This window comes from Triturus cristatus, chromosome 6, assembly GCF_964204655.1.
Source record: "Triturus cristatus chromosome 6, aTriCri1.1, whole genome shotgun sequence".
NCBI lineage: Eukaryota > Metazoa > Chordata > Amphibia > Caudata > Salamandridae > Triturus > Triturus cristatus.
The window spans coordinates 1,808,103,399-1,808,121,280 of NC_140589.1; positions in this window are offsets into that span (position 1 = coordinate 1,808,103,399).

Below are 17,882 nucleotides of genomic sequence, written 5' to 3' on the forward strand. Positions count from 1 at the left end.
GATATGCGCGGCCGTCCATCCCACAACAACGATCGTTGGAGGCTTTCAACCTCCCTGAAGTAACTGGCCGGCACCCAATCAAGGGTATTCTGCAAGGCGTAAAGGAACCGGGGGAGAGACATCATTTTAAACAAGGCGGCGCGCCCAACGAGGGAGAGCGGCAGCTTCCGCCAGCCCGCAACATCCCGCCGCAAACGCGCCAGTGGAGGGAGCAGGTTTCTCTCATACCGCAGAGTGGAGTCGGTGGAGATAAAAATCCCCAGATACACAAAGCCCTGCTGGGCGATCCGGATCGAACAAGTTCGCGGGACCGGCGGAGCCTCGCCGTTCAGAACATACAAATACGATTTACTCCAATTGATGACGAGTCCCGAGTTCCTGCCAAAGGACGTCAGAACGTCACAAACCACTATAAGCGAGTTCTTGGGCGAGGCGAGATATAACAGGATGTCATCGGCATAGAGCGATATACGGTCCTCGTGCTCGGGCGACCATCTAAGTCCACGTATATCCGGATGCCAGCGTATCCACGCCGCCAGTGGCTCGAGGGCAAGGGCGAACAACAAAGGCGACAAGGGGCAACCCTGCCGAGTACCCCTCCCAAGCTGGAGTCGACGCCCGCCCGTTTACCACAACACTCGCAAGAGGGCCCTCATAAAGCAACCTCACCCAGCTCACAAAACCAGGGCCAAAGCCAAACTTGGCAAGCACAGCCCACAGATATGCCCATTCCACTGTATCAAAAGCCATCGTGGCATCGAGCGATGCCACAATAGCTGGTTCTCGGAGCGTGCCCGCCCTGGCAATCACTCCATGGAGACGCCGAAGGTTTAACGCCGTGTTACGGTGCGGGATAAAGCCGGATTGATCCGGATGGATCAATTCCCCGAGCACCCTGACCAAGCGGCTTGCCAGAATTTTAGCCAGAATTTTCGGCTCAGCATTAAGGAGTGATATTGGCCGATAGGAGGCACACTTATCTCGGGGTTTACCCTCCTTGTGTATTACAACAATCGTCGCCAGTCTCTGATCCAACGGAAGGGACCCACCCCCCCGCGCCTCCACAAACATGGCGCGCAGGTGGGGGGCAACCCTATCCGGGAACAGCTTATACAAGTCAATCGGCAAACCATTAGGGCCGGAGGCCTTGCCCGAGTTCAGCGCACGGATGGCACCTGCCACCTCATCGACCGTTATGTCACCATCAAGATCATCTCTATCCACATCAGAAAGGCAGGGCAGAGCGATGTCACGCAGGAGGTCAAGCGAATCCTCGGTCGGCCTATCCGAAACTGAGGCATAAACCATACGAAAATAATCCGAAAAACACTGTACTATCCCCTCAGGGTCAACAACCACCTCTCCCCCCTCTCTCGTCAGCTCCGGCACCACTCTATTAACCCGTTCTTTTTTGTCCAGCCAAGCTAGGAGTTTCCCGGCCTTGTCACCAACATCATACAAGCGGCCCTGCTGTTCCCTACTGAGGGTCTTGGCGGCATTCGTCACCAGGTCCTTATATTCGGCTTGCTTCAAGCTCAGTTCATGCAGTGAGGCCTCTGTAACCTCCCCCTCCAGGGCCCCCTCCAGAGCCACGATCTCCTCCTCAACCTGCATAACCTCGCCATCTCTCCGCCGCTTGGCTGCCACTACCAAGGAGAGGGCCTCTCCTCTCAGCATGGTCTTAAATGCTTCCCACAACGACACGGCCGAGTCAACGGACCCCTGGTTGTCCTTAAAAAAGTGATCAACTGTCTTCAACAGCGCACTGCGCATCTTGAGGTCACGAAAGTACCAGGGGTTAATAGGAGCAATCCTGCCCCCTCCCTCGCGGCCGACGTCCAGCCGGACCCACACTGGCGAATGATCCGATATGCCCCGCGCCATATGCCTGGCCTCAGATACCAAAGAGGCGTGCGCAGCCAGAGTGAGCAGGTAATCAATCCTAGAGAGGCTACCATGCGCCCCGGAGTGGAAGGTGTATTGGCTCTGTGTGGGGTGCCGGAGCCTCCAGCAGTCTACCAGGCCGAGTGTGTCTAGAAAGTCTGGGAGCCACTTCTGAGCCCCCCCGGTGTCCCTGGGCGGGTACCTATCCAGCAGCCCAGAGCCGACAGCATTGAAATCGCCCCCCACCACTAGCATACCCTCCGGGAGGTCCAACAAGGCCCAACCCAGATCTGTAAACGTGGAGGCCTGCAGGGCAGGAGGGACATAGACCGAAACCAAAACCAAAGTTCTTCCTTCCCACCTCCCCGCCACCGCAACAAACCTCCCTCTATCATCAACAATGGTGGAGTTCACCTCGAACGGTAGTGAAGCTCTAATTAGAATGCCCACACCCCTGGAGCCGGAGGAGAATCCCGAGTGAGCTACGAATTTGTAACCTTTCCTATTAAGAGCATAGCAAGGGTTACCTATAAGGTGTGTCTCCTGCAGTAGGGCGACATCCGGCAAAGACCGTTTCAAAAACTGCATGACTTTCCCCCGCTTAATGCGATCCCCCAAACCATTAACATTCCAGCTAAGCACATTTAAACCCCTACCCCCCATCCCCACACACAAAGAGGCCCACCCCACACCCGAAGAGCCACCATGGAACAATCCTGACAATGATTACCATGCCTTGCAAAAACAAACCCCCCAACAACAAACCCAAAATCCCAACTATCCCCCCTACCCTGCACCCCTGCTGCAGCTTACAAAGCCCCCCCAACTTGCAATGTGCCTGTCGCCCTACCAAAACCCAAATCTACAAAAAGTACCCTGAGGGAGGAAAGAGCTCCCATCGTCCTCCCGCGACCCTCCGTATTTACTGCAATCAGTTCAAGTCATTATCTAGACCCAAATCAAGTCAGTTCGGCTCCAAAGGCATCAACCCTGCCCATCCCGGCCACTGTCACTGTCTGCGGCAGCGTCCTCACCAGTCCGCCGTCGGGGCAAAGCGTCCAACCATTCACCGGCCATAGCAGGCGACTCAAAGAAGAAAGTTCGGTCTTCATACACCACACGCAATCTGGCAGGGAAAAGCATGGCATACTTCAGGTCCCTCTCCCGAAGCCGTCTCTGCACCCCCAGGAAACTCTGCCTTTGCTTTTGCACCAGTTGGGTGAAGTCGGGATAGAAACTCACCGACGCGTTCTGAAAAGGGACCGGGCCCGTCACCCGCGATGCTTGCAGGATAGCGTCCCGATCTCGGAAGTGAAAGAGCCGGGCGACAATTGGTCTCGGTGGAGCTCCCACCTTGGGCCTCCCACCCGGCACTCTGTGAGCTCGCTCAACTGCAAAGAACTTCCCAAGGCCCTTAGGCTTCAGATGGTTAAGCACCAAGTCCTCCACGAGCAGGTCTACAGAAATCTCGTCCGAGGACTCCGGGACCCCAATAACACGCACGTTGTTGCGCCTGGCCCGGCTCTCAAAGTCCTCGAGCCTACGGGCGGATAGATCACTCTCGGCCCGCAGCTTACGAACCTCAGACTGAAGTTCCGAGACATCATCAGCGAGGCCCGTGGTCTTGAGATCAAGGGCTTTAACCCGTTCATTAGTTTTGCCCAAATCCGCGCGGATCAGGTTAACGTCCACCAAGATGGTATCCACTTTGTGCGCCAGGGCATCAAACTGTCTCCCAATCGAAGCCTGCATCCCTTCGAGCGCACCCATAACATCCTGCAACGAGAGCTCCGAGGCTGAGGGCGAGGCAGTCTTCTGCACCTCCAGCGACTGGCTCGATCCACCAGGCGACCCCTTCTGCTGGGCATAGCGATCCATATTATTGGCTTGAGTATATGCTCCCCGCCTGGTAACCTTGGGTTTCAGCCGATCCACCTCTGCTTTACCCGACATGTCTGGCACCAAGCAGGCCGGTGCAAAAAAACGGCCCTCTCTCAGTAAGAGGGATCAGGAGAAGTCAGATCTGCAATAGCCAGCCAGAGTAGGGCGCAGAGCGTCCAGAGGATAATAAAGCAGCCGAAAGCACTCCCGGGCCAAGGCAGACAAAGAGCGAGAAAGTGAAAGTGAAAGGACGAGGTCCTCCGTCCGACAGTTCACACCTCGCCTGGCCGCTGTTGTTCAATTAGAGGTCGGGCATCCTGCCAACGCCAGCCCCTGGCATCCCTCGGAGGTAGGCCTCAATCTTCCGTGGTGCACAACTCCGGTTCCCGGTGGGCGATCCGAACTCGGGCAGCATCAATCTCCTCCAGAACGTGTCATCTGCAAGATGCCGTGCATATAAAACAGGATTGAAGACAGGATAGTCGACGGAGGGCGCGTGGGTCTCGGGAGCTCAAAGCTCACGCGGCCATCTTGGTCAAGCGCTAGGCTCCTCCCCTCCGAGTTCAGGAATATTAAAGGCTTTTAGGGTTCTAGAATGGGTGGAGTTTGGGGGTCAGGGATGGGTAGAGTTTTGGCATGGTGAGGGGAAGGCATGGATGATGTTTAGGGGTAAGGGATGGATGATGTTTTGGGGTTGTGAGGGTTCAGCGAATTAAAAGCATCAGAAGTAATTGTTTGACAATGTAAAAGATATAAATCCAAAATAATGTCTTGTGAAGTAAAGCATTGAAATATAAATATCTCTGACCAAAATGTTTCTAAAAGGAAGACCAGCAAACCCAATTTTGAACAAAAAAATTCTACGTACATAAAATTACAGCAAAACTATGCATAATTACATGAAATGCAACTCTGCCATTTCATGCTACATTTTAGCACGAAATGTATACTCATGTCAATTTTTGCCTAGAGGATACATTTAAACAACAGCTCAGTGAACAGCCGCTCATGTTCTGCTATTCTCGTACATTTGCAGTAAATGTTTACCGTGATTTGGGCTTATGCTGTAAATTTTTACCTTGAACGGCATGTAATTATGCAAAGTGACTTAACGGCATAAAATCTGCAACAAGCATAATGTGATTTTCCAAAATTAAGAGATTTGCACCAATGTATTTTAAATTTGCAAATTTCCATTAAGCGGTTTCAGTTAAATGGTTTCTAAGTAATGGTATTCTATGAAATCGTTTTTCAATTAAAGCACATACAACTCACACTCTATTGTGATTCTATGTATGGGGCTCTTAAGTCTGATGGTTCGTGAGCTCTCCATTACTTAGGAATATTCTGGGGGGAAGACTCTTGGCTCGTGGAGAATCTCGGGGTACAGTTTGGCAGAGCAGCATCCGTGGATTAGCTGAGTTCTGATCGCATCATTCTATGTGCCTGTGCTAGCAACCTCTCTAAATCAGCTATTGATTCATTTTCATTCAGTGGTGTTGGTCTTCAAAACAATCGTTTGCCATCAGAGTTAACAAGCGGTACACAACGGATGTTCATGGCAGTAAATGTATTTACAAAGGTGCATTGTAGGTACCCAAAGAACACAGACAAGAGACGCAGCCATGGTACTTGGGTGGTGTGCTCTGCTTGGTGGATGTGAGCTGGTTAGGGCATGGGTTTCTTGCAGGCTTAATGAGTTCCATAATCTCATGGACCTCATACACTGGACCATAACGCAATGGGGACCGCAAGAGACGTCTCAAAACAGAGGGACCTATACTCTGGACAAAACATCCATCTCTTTGGAAAGATAAATAGTAAATTCCTTCCTTCCAGAGTGGAAAGATAAAGGGGGAAAGCAAACATTGGCAAAGTCATTAGCATTGCCTGTCTTGCCAAGGTTTTAGTTTTCCCCCAGATAGCAAGACAGCAGACTAAGTGGCCAGTGTGCAAGCAGACAAAGTTGCAATCTTGAAAGGATTTACCTCGCAGCAAAAAAAAAGAAATAATTCCAGGGTAGCTGCCATGCATTTATGTGCGGCGGCCATCTTGAGATTATTGTTGTATACTTTTTTCTTAGTTTACCATTCTACGATGACGGACTGCTATTCTGGAAAAGTATATTAGAAAACAAAGTATGCAAGGCATGCCATGGATTCGGGGACAAGAAGTGTGCAGCTACTGGGGAGAGACAAAATAATTGAAGCTTTTGAAAAAACACGGGAGCAGTTGGTGCAAGGGGAATAGTGCCGGTATCGGCAACCTCCCCGTGCAAGATGAACATAGCATGCACTGCAATCAGTAATCACACAAGACAGGTTTGTTGGAAAACAGTTTGCTGCAGGTTTATTTCATACAAGAAGTATGCCAATGTGGTGGGTTAACTTACGGGCGATCCAAGGGCAGGCAGCGGTGACTAACCTAAGCTGCCCTGCCCACCTGATGAGCCAACAACACCGTGGCCAACCCAATCGGTGCTACCATTTATGTGGGGATTATCCCCCTTAAATACCAAGGACCACCAGTCCATCACTTCACTTATGCCTTTTTAGGGGCGGAACATTGTGAGGAAAGCCCCCGGTTGCTCAGGCTTACAACCGCCCGAAGGACTTGCGGGACCTCCATTGTTACCTTCCAGGGTCCTGCTGTAAAGATTCCTGGGGTTTGGCATAGGCACTCCTATTGTGCTCCTGAAGAGGGTACCCCAATGAACCATTCAGCAACTGGATCGCCATGTAACTCTGCCAATGCTCTAGATGTGGCAGCTGTCACATCCAGGGTTACCCCACCAAGGCAGACAACTTCTGTTGTTACCAGGGTTTCACCCAGGTCCAAAAAGAACAAGTCCAAGCTCACCTTCGACAGGTGAACCCCGCCCTTCTCCAAATACCCCAGGGCGTTGGCATGCATCAGTTCATCTCTAATGTCAATATGGGCCTTCTGAGTAAGCGTTGGCTGAGCCCTGTATTTAGCCCTCACCACCCAGGCCCCAAATTCAGGATTTGCTGGTAAGCATAGTGGAGTTCACCTCCAAGACCATCAGTATATTTATTAACAAGTTTTTGTTTGTAGCCAACACAATACCCTTATCTCTACCTGCTGACCTCCAATTGTATGGGAGTACAGCGCCGGCAAGAAATATTACCCCATAGGGAATTTAAAACTGCTGCTCTCTTCGTAACTACAGTTCTGGGTGATAATAATCCATTGTGCAATGTGTGCAAATATGTGCATTTACATTTGTCGGTTGACTAAGCCCTTCTTTACCCCACCTACTTGGCGAGTCCTAAATTTGAGGGTTCAAAATGATAACATGTGCTGCACCAGCAAGTGAAATATGGAACCGCTGGAGAGGGTCATTGGGCAGGGACAGGGTGGAGTCTTGTGACCGATGGTAACCCCCACCCCCCCTTGAGCTAGCACGGCCCTCTCATCCATAGGAGTCCTATGACATGTATCGAATTTAAGCTGTTTCATGTCCATACGAGGACGCTAGGTGAGCCTCTCCCACCTAAACCAAGACAAAGGTGGATCTATAAACTGGGGTAAGGCCTGAGATCCCCTGAGGGTACTTCTAATATTCTGCTGCATTTCGCGTCCTTATTGCCTGCAAAACCCATCAGCCTGACTGAGATCTTCAGATGCTGTGTTGCCATGCTGGTGTCCCCACCCCAGCGTATGTAGCCCATAGACCGCTTTTGCTAAAGGTATACCAGAGTGCCAAAAAGGTTTGCCACTGCTTTTGGATTTGAGGACATGGAGTAAAACATATGAGCAAATTTACATGCACTTTCTTAAATATAAATGCATAGTGTATTCTGGTAGTTGTCAGCATTTGTGCTCCAAACCCCTATTTTTTAACACTATTGGAGTAATAACACACTTTTTGGAATGCCAAACTAACACAACCCACCTGGCTGAAGGGCTGCGTGGGGGGTGGGGGTATCTAAGAGGCAGGAACCCGTCACCTACGCACATTTATTACAGTATTCTGCTTCATTTCATGTAATCATAGCCTGCAAGACCGTCACCGTCTGACTGCAATCTTTAGATGCTGAGTAGCCATGCAGATGTCCCCACCCTCGCGTGAGTAGCCCAGTGCCAGACTTCGACTAATGTATACCAGAATGCAGTAAATGGATGGAAAAGCTACTGAGATGGTGAGAACAATACGTGCAGATCTCCTGCCCTTTCTTAAATTGAGGGAATGCCAAATGTCCAATAAATTGTAGCCTTTGTGCTGTAACCCAGTGTTTCCCAAAACTTTGGAACCCCAACACACTTTTTAGACTGACAAACGTACACAACCCACCAAGCTACAGTGGCGATAAGGTGGGCAAATTTGGCTTATCTACCATTTCTGTTGAAATGACCAATACGTTTGCATGGACAGTTTAAAACGATGACAAACAAATTAATCATGTAATATCTGGTTTCCGTGAATGTTTGTCTTGTGTGCATCTGCGAGTAGGCACCTAGATTCATTTTGGCTGCTGTAAAATTGTTGCTACGTCACACTACAGGATTAGAAGACTGCAATAAATCTTTAGCTTTTTTGACTGCTGAGTGCGCCCAGTCATTCACATTTTTTTTTCCTCGTCCATTTTCTATTTCTGACTGAAAATGGAAGGAGATTGCAAGCACCAATCCCTGTATGTGGGCAAATGGAAAGACTATAGCATTGTGAATCCCAACCCAGAGCTTTTGGGATGGTGAGAACAGGAGGAGAACCATATTTACAGATGACTTGCCCTTTCTTAAATTGTGGGAATGCTGAATGCTTTCTAATAACTGTGGCCTTGTTGCTCTGACCCAGTGTTTCCCCAGAACTTTGGAACCACCGCATACTTTTAGGATGACAAGCTTACGCAACCCGCCTAGATACACTGGCGGTAAGGCGGCAAACCTGTAACACGCACTCGTTGAGCACATTTTCTGTAGAACTGAAACTTACATTTGCACAGACCGTTTTATTGATAAAACTATGGCAAAGAAGTTAATAATGTGTCAATACGGTTTCAGTGAATGTTTGTCTTTTGTGCATCTGCCAGTAAGTAAGTACCTTGATTTGTTTGGCTGTAACACACTCGTTTACAGAAAGCCCCTCTTCTGTCGCAATGACAGATACATTTGCACAGTTTTATTGAGTTGCTGACATTAATGGGGTAATCTACTGGTTGCAACTTGGTATTCTATGCCGCCACCTCAATGTGCTTCATAGAAGGTAATTAATTTATATTTCTTTCCCCCGAAAAGATATAACAATCCGCTTTGATCATAAATATAAATAAGCACACATTTTTTAACCTGGACAAACCTCTAAACGTCTCGGAAGTTGGTCAGCTGATCAACACGACACAGGCAGTATGCACAATTAGAATGGCTCTACTTGGGGCGTGGCTTGCGCGCCGCTGCGAGATGGCGTGTCGCGCTTGAGCTCTGTGACGAGCGAGGGCCGCCGGAGGCTTTTATAATGCTTCGAAGTGCCCCATTCCTGCCAAAAGCTGGTCTTATGCTTTGAGCTGCCTGAGAGTCTTTCCTGCTCTCTGAAGCTGCCGGTGACTGTATTTCTGCCGTTTTAAGGTGGCGCTCGGTGTTTTTACGAGCGGCCGCCATTTTGTTTTTCCTCACTGACGGAGATGTTTGTTCTCCACAACACGACAGCGTTTCTTCTACGAACTGGCCAGAAATGATGACACATGGATGCTGGTGACTATTTCCTTACTTATAAAGTATATATTGGATTTCTTTTTTTCCTCATTTACATTGCTGCCTATGGTGAGAGTATTTTGGATTTTATTCTACTATACCTCTCTTCAGAGCGCCTCCAATGCCTTTGTATGGTGCTTCTATGATCTATGATACCCTGCTTCTTGTTTTTTTTTTTTGATTTCGGATGGCGTTCTTCGGATACCGACAGGGCATGGTATTTTTGTGATGGGCATCCTCTCCTCTGTCATGTAAGTCCGCCATTATTATTATCCTCGATTGGTTGCTGAAAGTGCGCTCTCCACTTTTTGCGCATTTCTGTTTTACATATTGAGTATACTAGTTTCCTCTGGCTTTTTCCTTCCCTTCATTTCTCTGAAGTGGGGTATTTTGCTCCCGCTGTGGCTGTGGGCTCTATGGCTGCGAATATGGGCTTGTCACCAAATGCTAAAGATGCCAAGGATTCTAAAGCTACTCTTAAAAGGTCCAAACAAGTGTCTCCTATACCTGAGACTGCTCAAAAAGACACCAACTCCACTCTTGAGACTATCCTGACGCGCCTTAATGAGGTTCATGACATTGCGCAGTCTAACAAGACTAACACAGATTTGCTGCAAGTGGAGGTGTCAGCCATCAGGAATGATCTCAAGGCTCTTTCCCTTCGTGTTTCAGCCACAGAAACACTTATTAGTGGTGCTGAAGATACTATGCAAAAGCAATATAGGTCTCTTTGCCAGTTAGAGCGCTCAATGGCGGCATTGCGGAGAGATCTCACTGAACAAGAAGATCGTAACCGCAGATCCAATCTGAGCATTTTTGGTCTTCCGGAGGAAGTTGAGAAAGATGCACCTTCTATGATTGATTTCTTATATCAATGGTTTCCTTCTACGCTGCAAATTTCTTTCCAAAGAGACTTTGAGTTGGAACGGGCACACCGTGTTCCCACCTTTCGCTCTAAATCTGCCAAGCAACCAAGAGCGATAATTTTTAAGCCATCAACATACGGAACAAATTCCGGCTCATATGCAGAAGGTTAAAGTTGTCTCATGGAATGGCCATCGCATTTCAATTTCTCAGGACTTTGCCAGAGACACGGTAATAAGGAGGAAAGGTTTTCTTAATCTCCGGAAGCGTCTCTCTGAGATGAATATCCCCTTCTCTTTTTCTGGTCCTTCAAAATTCCGCATTACCTTCAAAGGTCGTTCCAGAATTTTCGATGAACCTGCTGACTTGGCCTCGTTTTTGGATAATCAGATGGAGCTGCAGATGGATCTTCAAATGGAAGCCTCGCTTGATCCCGGTCCCTCTGGCACCTGATGTGGTTTCAAATAACTGCAATGAGTTTTGTCTGTTCCAGATCTATTAAGTTTGTCTTTATTAGATCTGCGTGGTGGTCTTATTGTTCACTATTGTTGGTGTGCTTTTGCTGTTTTTTCGTGCGTGGCACCACTATCTTCGGTATATCTACTTTATGCATTTTCTAATCTTTCGTGGTACTGTTTCTTTATAGGTTGGCCTCACTCCTGCTCGGTTTTTCTTTTTTTCGTGCTTATCAATCTTTTTCCTCCTTACTTGCTTTTTGTCCATGTCAAGTTCCGGTTCTTTTTTTATCTCACTTTATGGCTTCTTTTACTTCCTTCGAATTTTTGGTGTGAGACTTGGTCTTCTCTTTTTTTTTTTTTTTTTTTGTTCTTCCTTTCTCCCTTTCTTCCTGGCCCCAATTAATGTTACTTCCATTGTCGTTTTTTTTACTTGGTCTTCTCGCGTGTTGTTTCTCTCTTGTTGTTTTGTCTCTATGGAGTACGCCATTGTTTATTAACTGTATTATTTTACGGATTGGTTATAGAAATTGCCTCATAGATACTTATTAATTGCTATATATAGAGTTAATTTTAATTTCTGTATAGTTAATTTTTATATCTATTTTATTGATATATCATTGATTGGTTTGTTTACTTATTATTATTAATTGCCTCTTTCTACTAGTTTCTAAATTACTATATTTATATTGCACTTTATAGTCTCATGTTTTTTACTTCTATGGTTGTATATTTACGATTTTCTTGCCTCTTTAGATTAAATTAGTATAACAAGTTTTATATATTTGTGGACAGTCAACTAGATGTCTATGTTTAGATTTTACATATTTAAATATATATTTGTTCTTTCTATTTTTCTTCCATAGGACTTCATTGATTGTTTTTTATGGATTGGTTACATAAATTTCCTCATAGATACTTATTAATTGTTATATATAGAGTTAATTTTATATTCTGCATCGTTAAGTTTTATATCTATTTTATTGCTATATGATTGATTGGTTTGTTTACTTATTATTATTAAGTGCCTCTCTCTACTAGTTCTAAATTACTATATTTATATTGCACCTTATTGTTTCATGTTTTTTACTTCTATGGTTATATATTTATGATATTCTTGCCTCTTTAAATTAAATTAGTATAACAAGTTTTATATATTTGTAGACAGTCAACTAGATGTCTATCTTTAGATTTTACATATTTAAATATTTACGTGTTTCTTCTTTTTATCCTCCATGGGGCTTCATTGATTGTTATAACTGATCAGCTATTTCATGCCTTTCTCTATTATGTCTTATTTATTCTCTTCATATTGTACCTTATAGTCCTCTTTGGAATATATCTCTTTCTCTTTATTTTCTACGGCTCTTCATGATGTCTGCTTCTGTTTCGTTCTCCCTAATATTAGCGATGGTTATTAGCTTATTGTTCATCATTTCCTCATTTGTAGCATCAGCTTTCTTTCTCTCTTCTGCTTTCTCCATTCTTCTATGATATACTTTATATGTTACCTTTTCATCAATTTGGCATATACATGTCGCCTTTATAGAATTACATGATGAATTGTTTTTAGAATACTCTAATTAATTCTAGTTCATATTTCAGATATTTCTTTTTCTTAATTAAGTATAATCAGTTATGTACTGTATGGGGGCCGTTTATGCTGATTGTATTTATTCCTCGTGATGGTCCCTTTGCTCATCTTCCCACGTTCCCCCTAGTATGAATTTGGTCTCTTTCAGACCTTCCTTGTTGGTTCTTCTCTTTCTTTTTCTTTTTACTTTCCTTCTTTCTTCTTCCTCTTCTTTCTCTTTTTCTCTTCGGATTTCCTCCTTGGATTCTCCCTGCTTCGTGTTGTTGTCTAGTGCAAGGGGGTGCATTTCTATGGGTGTTGTATATCCTCTATCATATATGGTGTATCATTTTTCCCTATTATTGGTTCTATGTCTGGATTGAATATACTTTCCCTTAATGTGAAAGGGTTAAATCACCCAGTAAAAAGGTCAAAGATATTAGACTACTGCAAATCTCTTTCTTCGGATCTAGTCCTTTTTCAAGAGACGAAGGTCTCTGCCAGAGAGGCGCTATTTTTGAAGAAAGAATGGGTTTCTGATGTTGCTTGTTCAGGTGCTTGTGGCAAAAGGAATGGGGTGATTACTTTAGTTTCTAAACATTCTGGTTTGTCTATTGTTTCCTCTGAACAGGATACTGAGGGACGTTGGTTATTATCTAAGTTGTCTGATGGTAATGCTGTTCTCTTTGTCATGAATATTTATGCCCCTAACAAGGATGATCCGTTTTTTTGGAAAGCAATCGCCAAAAAGCTAAATGACACACCTCATTCTGGTAATCTTATTGTAGGTGGAGACTTTAATTTACCAATGGATCCCATCCTAGATAGGAATTCTGCCTTTAATTTTCGTCTCCCTAAATCACATAAACAAATGATTAATATGTGTTCTTGTATCCATCTTCAGGATGTCTGGCGTCTTCATAATCCCACTGGCAGTGATTTCTCCTTTTTTTCTTTCCCCCATTCGTCTTTTTCACGCATTGATTATCTTTTGGTTCACTCCTCTCTTGTTCAATCTTCCTCATCTCCGCTTATTCATCCTATTTTGATTTCAGACCATGCCGCGGTGACTTTCACACTTTTGTCTTTTGCCCCTAGAGTGAGATCTCGATCTTGGAGACTCAACACAGAAATCTTACATGATGTTTCCCAGGTTCGAGAGTTTTCCAATGATATTGAGACGTTTTTCCTTGAATATTGGCTCAGTCGATTCCCCTGTTGTTCTCTGGGACTCTTTTAAATGCACTTTCCGTGGTCAGATCATCAAATGTATGTCAAGGAGAAACGCTGCCATTAGAAAGGAACTCACGGATTTAGCAACTGAGATTAAAAGCCAGGAGTCTCTCTTTCGACAATCTAAAGATAAATCTTGCTTACAATCTATTAAGAATTTAAAATATACATACAATACTATAGTCACTAAAAGAGCTCATATAGGTCTTCAGGCTCAGAAATCTAAGAAGTTGTTGTTAAAAAACCGTGCTGGCAAGTTGCTTGCGGCTACATTAAAGTTCCAGGAATCTTCTTATAAATCTTCCCAAATTTCTTCTATTAATGACCATCTTGGTAAGAAAAAATTTCAGACTGAAGAAATTCTTGAGGTCTTTAGAGATTTCTATATTAATTTATATACCCCCTCTAATCAATCTTCTTTTGAACAATGCCAAGAGTTCTTAAAGACAGTTCCTGTGAAAACTGTTTCGGAGGAGGATAATAACTCTTTGAATGGCCCGATTACCTCTGACGAAATTATTTCTGCAATTAAAGCTACCCGCTCCGGTAAAGCTCCAGGCCCTGATGGATATCCTATTTTGTTTTATAAAACCTTTATATCTGTCATTGTGCCGCATCTTCAATCCGTCTTTGATGCTTTTATTAAAGATGGTTCTGTGTCTGGTTCTGCTGCTGATGCTACTATTGTAGTAATCCCCAAAGAAGGAAAAGATCATTCGGACCCCAAAAATTTTCGTCCTATTTCTCTTCTTAACATGGAAGCTAAGATTTTTGCTAAAATCTTAGCTAAACGCTTGGAATCCCTTATCCCTCAATTGGTTCATCCTTCCCAAACAGGTTTTGTAAAGGGTCGTCTTGCACGTGATAATATCCGTACTTTTTGTCATATTCTCGGTTCCGCCAAGCGATCCAATCTTCCGGCGGCGGCCTTGGCCCTTGATGCAGAAAAGGCCTTTGATAAGGTCTCTTGGCCTTTTCTACGAGCTGTTCTATGTGCACATAATCTTGGTGATTCCTTTATCCGTATGGTTATGTCTCTTTATTCCCGACCTAGAGCTAACATAAGTATAAATGGAGCTACGTCGTCCTTTTTTAGCCTTCGCCAGGGTACTCGGCAAGGATGTCCCTTGTCTCCTCTTTTATTTTTGTTGTCCATTGATCCTCTTCTCAGAATGATTGACTTACATCCAGACATTATGGGGTTCTCTTTTGGGTCTCATCAGATAAAAACAGCTGCCTATGCGGATGATGTTCTTATTTTCTCTGACGATATTGCATTGGCCATCCCTGCTATCTCTGATACGATTTCTCTTTTCTCCAAGGTTTCAGGATATACCCTGAACAAAGATAAGACAGAGATGTTCCCCTTAAATGCTTACTGTTTCTCTTCTCATATGGGTTCGGCGGGTTTTAAGTGGCAATCTAAACAACTAAAATATCTGGGCATTTATTTTTGTTCCACTCTTTATGCTACGATTACTTATAATGAATCTCAAACTATTCTTAAGGTGCGACGTCTTTTAGAGACCTGGTCTCCGAAGCATTTCTCCTGGTGGGGTCGACTGCAGACTCTTAAAATGATGATAACACCTATTATTAATTTTGTTTCCTCTATGCTTCCGGTAAAGCTCTCTGATTCCTTTTTTCACGAACTTGACTTACTTACTTCCAAATTTTTATGGAATGACAAAAGAGCTAGAATTGCTTATAAATTCTTACGGAAACCTTTTGATATGGGAGGCTGTAATCTTCCTGATTGGGGGAAATATCAAACTGCTTTCCTGGCGTCTCAGGGTGCTCTCTGGTTTTCTTCTCCCTCTACTCATGTTCCATCTTGGTTGCTAATAGAACAAGACTTAGCCTCCCCTTTGCCGACTGCCTCTTTTTTAACCACGAATACCCTTTCTATTCCATTCTCTCGATCTATTATTTTAGACACTATTGCTGCGGTTCGCAAGGTTGATAAGAAAGTGGCAATTCCATTGCATAAAACTAGATGGTCGTCTATTTGGCGGAATTCCAGAATCAAAATTAATATTGAGCCAGAGTTGATGTCTTATTGGGCTGGGAAAGGTATCTCACTTGTTAAGCATCTCTATGACTCCAATAATGATCCTTTCCCTTTCTCCTCCCTAGCTCAACAATTTGCTTTATCTAACCTAGACTTTTATACCTTTCTTAAGATAGAGGTAGCACTTGCTAAAGTGCACCTTCATCCCTCTTCCCCTATGATTACGCTTTTTCAATTATGGATCAGGACTGGCCATGTAGCGTCTAGGATTTACAAATTCTTATCGTCCTCTACACTTCCTTCCCACACGGTCGCACAGCAAAAATGGCTACATCATTTTGATCATAGTGTTACCGATCATATCTCTTCAGACACATGGCAAGATATTGGTAAACTTTCTCTTCGTAGTAAAATCGCCCCCTCATTAATGCAGTCCAAGTTTTTCTCTATTAATCTTCTTCATTGGACTCCCATTCGTTTGCATTCTTTAAATCTCAAAGAAGATAATCATTGTTGGAGTTGTGGGCTTTTACCAGGCGATTTTCAGCATATGTTCTTTGATTGTTCCCTTCTCCAACCCTTTTGGAATTTAATTCACAAACACCTCATGATTATCTTTAATATTGAGTTTCAACTCTCTTTTCCATTAATTCTATTAGGTCCGTTGGCGGCCCCGGTCCCTCTGCCTTTAGATTCCATGGAATTACAATTGTTGGATCTTTAATTGACTGTTGCAGTCAAAGTAATCCTCATGGAGTGGAAATCTTTCTCTTCTGTTTCTTACCATACTTGGTGGGCTTGGGTTTCCTTTTTACGAAGTGCTCACACGTCAGTTGATCATGCTCATCTCTCTCCTTCTATATCTGCTGGTGTTTGGAAAGCCTTAGATACGTATATGGACTTGGTCTCAGAGGGGTTGGTGGTTCAATATCCTTTTGATTTGTCTGGTTAATGTTGTCTGGTTAATGTTGTCTGGTTAATGTTGTCTTGTATGTCGGATGAATCCTTTGGAAATCCTCTCCTCCTCTTTCACTCCTCCCTGTCTTTCTTTCTCTTTCTTCATTTCTTTCCTACTCTCTCCGTCTTTTCTTCCTTCTTTTCTTTCTTCCTCTCATCTCTTTTTTGCTATCTGATGGTGATACTTTTGTTAATTTCTTATGCAGATTATCAATTTTTTCTTCCTTAATTAATTTATTTATAGGATATCTGCAGATTTAATGATTGTTAATGGTGTATTTCTTCTTATTTAATTCCAGTTTACCATATTGTTTATCTTTGTCTGATATCAATTGTATCACTTTTGCTTATATCTTATGTCCTTATTTGCTCCTTTAAAAATAAAATACTTTTGAAATAAAAAAAAAGAATGGCTCTACTTGGCCAGAAAGACACATGAGACCCACAGAGAAACCTTTGAGGTCTGCTGACCTGCCCCAAACATTTACCCAGTGCAAGCACCTTGTGGGACGAGGCGCGGTCTGGCTGGGTGGAGTCTGTGGTACCTAATGGAAGGGTTGAAAATTCCCAGAGCTGTAAGGAATTTTGCCTCTTTTAAGTGGCCATAATGGCTCCTCTGCAAACAACTTAACACACACTCATTTCATGGCGAACCACTGACATGACCAAACCAATACATTTGCACAGACACAGTTTTACTGCTACTATTAACTTGGCTCTGAGGTGAGGCAGCTAGAGAACAAGACACGTGCAATTTGCAAGAAAATTTGTGTGGCTTAAGCGGCCATAATGATCAAGAAAGACATCAAACCGAAAACAACACCTTGGATGTATGCCAGCTGCACCCAAACTCCACTTCGACCTGGTCCTTCACTGGTATCTGTTTGAATGGAGGGTAAATTTGAAAACCACCATTCGGCCACAGAAACTCCCAATGAAATGAGCCAGCAGAACTGCACCTAAAAGTAACTTAAATTTGTTTGCCCAAGCCTATTATGTTATTCCATGTCCTGGGTGATACTAGACCTGAGGGACGGGACCAATGCCTGCATCCGGAAGCAGCCTAATGATTTAACCTATTTTTCGGGACCCCGCACAAATGGTTAATTCAGTCCCATTTTACTGTCTGTTTGCCTGTAGGTTTGTAAGTTGCCTTAGCACCTTATGGCACCACCGCAGTGTAACTCTGTTCAATGTGACCAATATTCACACTTATGTCGAAACCAGACTGTTCAGCCCCACCCCAGCCACCGCATCCGGTACACCATCAATCCGAAATGCAACATGGAAACAACCCCATCCGCACAACAAA